The sequence below is a fragment of the Octodon degus genome, unplaced genomic scaffold, assembly GCF_000260255.1.
Source record: "Octodon degus isolate 3935 unplaced genomic scaffold, OctDeg1.0 scaffold00177, whole genome shotgun sequence".
NCBI classification, from domain to species: Eukaryota; Metazoa; Chordata; class Mammalia; order Rodentia; family Octodontidae; genus Octodon; species Octodon degus.
In genome coordinates, this window is record NW_004524753.1 from 3013075 (window position 1) to 3021086 (window position 8012).

The following is an 8012-nucleotide window of genomic DNA, read 5'->3' on the forward strand; positions in this document are numbered from 1 at the left end:
ATCACTGGTCCTTATATAAAAAATAGCCTTTGGGGCTGGGGATGTAGTTCAGTGGCACAGCACCTGCCTGGCAAGCACAAGGCCCTGAGTTTGATTTTTGGAACCAAAACACAAAACAAAACAAGCCTTTGTGCTGCTGGCCAAAGATAACGGCAAAAGGCACCGATACGTGTTAAATTCTAATAAAGCATATGACAGATATAAGAGAAGCTAAAAAAGTGTATTTCCCTGCTCTTTTCACAACCATTTTCACCAGAATGGTCATAGCACCCCTGGACTCAATGCACACACATATCTCAGTGGCAACAACTTGAAATGTTTTCAAAAACATACAAATGCTCCTTGGAAGACAAAATCGACCCAGTGAACATCACTGCCATAAAACATTACTGAGGGAGTTTCTGCTACAAGGCTGTTTATAGTCTAAGGAAGAAAGGAAAGCACCAAAATGTAAATACGCAGTCAGCAGAGCTTTATTTTTCCTACATATTTCCTTTAAACGCATACAGAAAAATTTGTACTATCATGCATGCTATTTACACTGTATAGAACTGATACACATAATATTTAATGACATAAAAGATAAAATGGAATCACTGTTCTTTTATAGTGAAGGTATTATAATATTAACTCTAAAAAGTGTATATATAATTTTTATAATAACCACTGGGGAAAATGAAAAGACAAAATAAGCATGCATGATATAATTAGGAAAATGGCAGTCTTACATCCAACCTTTTATAGTAAATGTAAATTAAGTAATTACTCTAACTTTCAATTAAAAGACTGACAAAATGAATTTAAAAAACAAAACCATATGCCAGTCACAAGAAACATTTTAAATATAAAGACACAAGTGGAAAATAAAAGGGTGAGAAAAGTTAACAAGCTATAAGCAGAAGAAGGTTAGGATGTCTGTATTTATATCATATATGGCAGACTTCAAGACAAAAATGTATCTACTAGCAATTTGGAGAGACATTTCATAATGATGAAAAGAATCATTTTATCAGAAAATGTGACAATTGTAATTATATATCTATACCTAATAATAACAGCTTCAAAATATAAGCAAAAATTGAACCAAAGGGAGAAATATACAACTCCACAAGCAAAGTTGTAAAGATTTTAACACCTCTCTAAGGAAATAATGGAGCAGCAAGACAAAAAACATCAACAGACACATTTATGATCTGAACTGCATTATGAACACTTTCATCTAATTTATACAGAATATATATTGCATCCAACAACCAAAAAATAAATATTCAAGTACATATGGGCTTTTCAACAAGAGAGACCATATACTGGGCAAGAAATCAATTCTCAATAAATGTAAGAGGACTAATACCATAAAAATACATACTTTTGCTATATACTTAACAGTCAAATCAGAAACAAATTAACAGAAAGATAGCAGAATCTCCAAATACTTAGAAATGTCTAATGTAATTACTAGATGGAGGACAAATCATACATTAAATTAAAAATACTTAAAACTGATGACAACGAAAATAAAGCATCAAAATCTGTGGGACGCAGCTAAAGCAGTACATAGAGGGAGATGTGCAGGGTTAGACGCTCATGATAGAGGGCAAAGATACAAAACCAATGACCTCATTTTCTACCTTAGAAGCTAGACAAAGAGTGATGGAAGCAAGATGGCTAAGAATAAGGGCTTGGCCCACTTCCCTCCAGGGGTAAAAAAGGCCAAAACAAACTAAAAATAATGGCTATTCAACTGAAGTGTTTGAGGGAGAGTGGAGAAGTACACAGGGATATGACAGAGATACTACAGACCAGATAGACCAAGGAGGGCCTTACAGAAAAGACAGTTAAGCATACAATATCTATGTTCCACTTTCCCTGCTGAAATCATGCCTGAATCAAAAGGGATTTCACAGGGCAGAGAATGGGTAGGCAGGAGGTCCCCAGCCATACCCACTAAGACACCAGAACTATTCACTGTTGGGAGAAACCTATAGCCCTTGTACATCTTTTACCATGAGAGGCACATTACAAAGTTGGTAGAGGCAACTGGTAAGTAAATATCAACCTAGAGACACAAGAAGCCTGGAAAAAGCAGGGCAATATGACACCTCCAAAGAAACTGCAAAGTATTGAGACATGCTCCAGACTGACTTGGTAGAGTACAGAGTGTGGCATACCACTGGGCACTGAGCTATAAGACATGGCAGTGCTCAGGAAGACAAGCCACAGAAGAGGAGAGCGGGTGTGGGTGGCTGGGAAGGAGGGGCACAGAAGGAGAGGTACAGGAGGCAGCCCAATGTCCTTTGCCCACTAAGGTTCTCTGAAATAACTCTGTAGGACCAAACCCCAAAGAAAAAGCAATCATGAGCTTCCAGAAAAAGAATCCAAAGCAGAGCAATTATGGAAACTCAATGAGACAGAAGAGAATACAGATAAACAATTCAACAAAATCAAGAAAACAACTCATGATGTGAATGAGAAATTCAGCAGACAGGTGATCATAAGATAGGAGCCAAAAGAAAAAGGTTAGACCTGAAGAATTTAATAAAGTACAAAATGTAGCTGAGTCTCAAGAATATACCAAATCAAACACAAGGAAATATGTATGAACTTGAAGACAAGTCTTGAAATAATCCCATCAGACAAAAGAAAAATGTGTAAAAAAGAAGGCAAAAGGATGATATACTCAACATCTTGAAAGAAAAAATGTAAACCAATATTATAACACCCAGCAAAGGTATATTTTAAGAATAAAAGAGAAGTAGATTTTTTAAAATTAATTTTTATTGAGAAGGAAATAGCAATGAGACAGTTTCAAAACAGGTTAGTAGGACAGTTACAATAATTAATACATTGCATATTGTCTTTGTAGTAGTTATTCATAGTACAAGATGCAGACATGATATCTAAACACTATTAGTACAAATCTTCTCACTGAACTAAGAGAAAGCAGCTGTATATCTATCCTATTTTGTATATGTATATACATATATTTTTTCACTAAAAAATGGTTCTTCATTTATATCCCCTTTTTGTTTAGTTTGAGAAGTAGATTTTTTAAGAGGGAAAGAGGACAGAAGATCAACACCTTGAAATTGCTCCTAGAAGAAACATTTAGCAGAGTTCTACATGAAGAAAGATAGTAAGTACTATTACAAAAATTCAAAAAAGAACCAACTGCTCTTGTATAAATGTTCTAAAAATATAGCTAGAAAAAAGGAAAGTCCTTTTACTGGGAGCCATGGAAACTAGAAAACTGGTCAAATGTGTGTAAGTGGGACTAGGCCTCAGTGCCTAAAGCAGACAAGCTATCTCAGTCCTGAGATAAGCATCCTGACTGGTTAATGTCAGCTATTAGTCACTAGGCAACCTTGTGTCACATGTTACTAACTTTGCAAAGGTATAAATAAGCGTCCACATTGCTGCTTGGGAGTCATCTTGCCAACCAGGCTGATGAGTCGCCACCCAATCCAGCTCTTGTCTTCTTGTCTATCTTTTCCTCATTCTTGCTGCTGTTTCACCACAGGTAGAGTGGATCACACTGAGTCCCAGGGTTCCTTACCGTCCTCAATAAATGACTGTAGGAAAACTGTATATCCCTGTATAGAATTGTGGGAAACCTGGCTGAGTGGAAGATTAAACTGATAAAACTGCAAGAGAAAAGCACGTAGGGTCTATGAGGAATGAATAGTTAAAATATAGGGCAAAAGCACACAAATTATTAAGCTGCATGCAAAAAGCACACAGGCTCTGTGACAACTGAATGGTTAAACAAAAGGAAGTTTAGATTAGTAAAGTGCGTTGTATCCGGCCACTGTCCTTTCCCCTTCTGCCAAAAAAACTGCCTAGCCTTGAGATAGCTCCTGGTCCAAACTACTTTTCTCTTACTTTTCCCCTCCTACATGGATAGTATAAATAAATGCCAGAGATGCCTCGACTCGGTGGCTTTTCTTCTCCCAGAGTCTCTGGTGGTGGGTGCTCTTGGTGATGGAACCAAGTTTCATCCTAGACTACTCTTTTTATCTTGTATGCTGTCTACAATCACTCACTGCAACACAGTAGAGTGAAACTATTTCACCAAATATAAAAACTAACTCAAAATGGATCAAAGACCTAAATATAAAATCTGGCACTAAAAGCCACTGGAAGAAAATGGAAAAAACTTCAACACATTGATACAGATGAGAGAAGGCAAAGGCATGGCACACAATGCCACAGCAGTCTGTTTAGATCACTGAACGCTTTATAAAGTTCACCATCACTAGTACAGACAATGCTCTTTTGGGACAAAACCCCTCCGAAGCAAAAACTGACAAATGATATTATAACATAGTTTGTATATAGAAAACATACAAATGAACTACCTGAAGAATAAAAGGGGGCCAGGGAGATGGCTCAGTAGAATAAGCGCTTGCCTGGCAAGTGTAAAGGCCTAAAAGAAAATACTTACAAACTATTTGAGAAATGATTAATATCCAGAATATACAAAGAACTCAAAAACTTTAGCAGCAAAAAAAAAGCAAAAAGCTAAATAATCCATTTTAAAATGGACAGTGGATAGGCACTGGCAGAGGACATGCATAGCATGTACAAGGTTCAATGCAGCAGTAAAAAAGAGATAGGTAACATAAAAATTGGCAAATGATAGGTTCTGGATACAGCTCAGTGCAAGTGTGCTTGCAAGGTCTCGCATTTGATCCCTAGCGACACACACACACATGCTCAAATGCTTTTTTATTTTGGTGGAACCGGGGATTGACCTCAGGCCCTTGTACTTGCCAGAGAAGTGCTTATTCCACTGAGCCATCTCCCAGGGCCCCTCAAACGATCTGAGTAGCTATATCTCAAAAGAAGACAGTAAAATGGCTAACAGGTAAGTGAAAAATGTTCGACTACCATTAATCATCAGGGAAATACAAGTCAAAAACTACCACAAGATATAATTTCATGTCACTCATAATGGATTAATAAAAAAGGCAAACACCCCAAAAAAACAAAAAACACCAAATTCTCACAAAGACACAGAGAAAGGAGAATTATTATATTCTATTGATAGAGATGTAAATAAGTATAGCTATTATAGAGAACAAATGAAAATTCCTCAAAAACTTAAAAAGTGCAATTACTATATGATCTAGTTATCCAAGCACTGGGTATATACCCAACATAAGCAAACTCAGCACATCAAAGATGTACCTATATTCCCATATTTAATGTAGCATATATGTAATAGGCAAAATGTGGACTCAATCAAGGTGGCCATCAAACAGAGAAAATGTAGAAATACATATATCCAATAAAATATAATTCATCCACAATAAAAAGATGAAATCTTGTCTTTGAGAAAATCAGGATGAACCCAGAAGACATTATGTTAAGTTAAACAGAAGACAACCACCGTAGAAGGCAGGAAGATACCAGACAGCTACTGGACCTGGGCAGTCTGATGTGTACCCACCACCAGCACAGGAACTTTGCTAACATGTGGGTCAGGCCCCCAACAATGACAGAAGTCTTGAAGAGCTATGTCCCTTCCTCATTATGAAAGCCTTACAGATCTATGGCTCACCACCATCATCCTTGGAGCCTTCCTGAGCTATAGCATATCCCACTTCACTGTGATAGAAGCTAAGCTGAACCCCACAGAGTGGTACTTTTGGTGAACCTACCCAACTCCCCCACTGTCAGGGGAGTGTTCCTGATGGTGAGCCCTATGACCTCAATCACTGCTGAACCTGAGTGAACATGGGGGGCTTTAAAAATGTTAAATGGGCAAAAGTCAATCTCAGACCTCCAGTCCACCCAGAACAAGTCAAAGAGACAAGGACACAAAAGAACGTGGAAACCACACATCTGAAATTTCTGAAATGATAGCAACTGAGACAAACAACTCCATCATGCTATCAGATCAGAAAGAATCTCTCAGGTAAAAAAAAAAAAAAGAAGAAGAAATGACAATAATCATGAAAAGATTGCTCAGCACATCTAAAGGTGGCACAGATTTAAAAAAAAAATAGAAAACAAGAATGATGGAAATATTGAACAAACAATACAGGAAAGAATTAGAATGCATGAAACAGATTCAAACAGACATCCGGTAAATTAATGACTTCCAGTGAGGCTGGCAAAACTGCTTGAATGAAACTGAAAGGGCTGGGGATATGGCTCAGTAGGATAAGCCCTTGACGGGCAAACGCCAGGATCTGAATTCAATCCCCGGTTCCGCAAAAAAAAAAAAAAAAAAAAAGAAAAGAAACTGAAGATAGACTTTCAGACTTTGAAGACAGCATGGCAGTTACTGAATACAAAAGGAAAGATCTTTTAAAAATAACAAGAAACCAGGAAATAACAATTCAGTAGCTGCAGGATGATGTGAAGAAAAACAATGTAAGATTGGCAGGTGTCAAGGACACAGCAGGTACCAACACAAATGATTTAAAAAGACTATTTGCAGAAATAGCAGAAAATTGCACAAGCATTGGAAAAGAATCTGACATATAGTTAAGTGAGGCATTTACAACTCCAGATAGCATAACCAAAATAAATCTGTACTAACAATCAAGACTCCAGAAATCCAGCAAGAAAAACATATTAAAAAGTTGTTAGTGCGCCTGTAATCCCAGCACTTGGGAGGCTGAAAACAGGAGGACCACTATGAGTCTGATCTGTGTAGTGAGACCCTGTAGTAAAATAAAATAAAGTTGTTAGAGAAAAAAATCAGATCACCTACAATGGAAAGCCCATCAGAAGCCTGGCAATTTCTCAATACAAACCATCAAGTCAAGAAGACCTTAAGCCAAATACATAAAAAAGGAGCTTAAAATGAAATATTTCAGGTTCTAAGAGAAAACAGCTTTCAACCTAAATTGATGTAACCTGCAAAGTTTCTATCAAATTTAATGGAAAGTAAAGGTACTTCCATGACAAAGAAATGAAGAAATTCATGACCACCAAACTAACCCTACAGAGAATACTGACAGATATTCTAGAAAGAGACAGAAATGACAACTTCAAGAACAAAAGCAGAAAAGATCCACCAAGCACAACAAGCAACTAAACAGAGGGGAAAGGCAGGGAATATAGGGAACCTACAGCAGAAAAATAACATGACAAAGATAAGCCAATACAGTTTTAAACATTAATGTAAATGGACTCAATTCACCCGTCAAAAGAAGCAGACTGGCGGAGTGGATCAAGAAATAAAATCCCAAAGTATGCTGTGTCCAAGAAACACATTAACTCAAAAGGAAATTCACAGACTAAAAGACACAGGAAGGGAAACAACACTCCATGCAACAGGAGCCCAGGAAAAAAAGGGGTAGCTATTTTGGTTGATAGCTACCAAAATAGCATGTGAACGTCAAACCAAAAATGATTAAAAGAGATAAATAAGGTCACTACATACTTGTTAGGGAACAACTACAAAAGGAAGAGACAACAGTATATCCAATGTAGGAGCACCCAAGTATATAAGACAAATTTTGACAGACATGAAAAATCACATCACCAGTAATTGTAATGGGGGACTTTGACACTCCACTGTCACAAAGAGACAAATCAACTAGGACAAAAGAATCAGCAAAGAAATAACAGAACTAAACCAAACTTGTAAAAAAAAACAAACTTAGTAGACCTATAGTATTTTACCTAGTAATGTCAGAATACACATTCTTCTCATCTGCACAGGGGATGTTCTCCAAAATAGACCATATCGCAGCATACAGAGCATGCGTAAGTAAATGCAAAAGAACTGATATTATCCTATGCATATTATCTATCATGTAATGAAACGGGCAATTATTGACAAAAGAAATAGCAAAAACTCCATAAACATATGGAAATTAAATAACACCCTCCTGAATAATCAAGGAGTCATCGATGAAATTAAAGAAGTTAAACAATACGTATAATCAGATGATTGTACATATTGTACAATTTCCAGCTACAATTTACTGGAACCTGTGGGACACAACAAAAGCAGTCCTGAGAGGGAAATTTGCAGCAATGAATTCAGAGCAGAA

General features: G+C 36.9%; 1 protein-coding gene across 1 annotated transcript in view; it reads right to left on the bottom strand.

Moving 5' to 3' along the window:
- Window positions 1–8012, bottom strand: part of Ankrd31 (ankyrin repeat domain 31) — a 206556-nt gene that overhangs the window by 114983 nt on the left and 83561 nt on the right. The window lies entirely within an intron of this gene.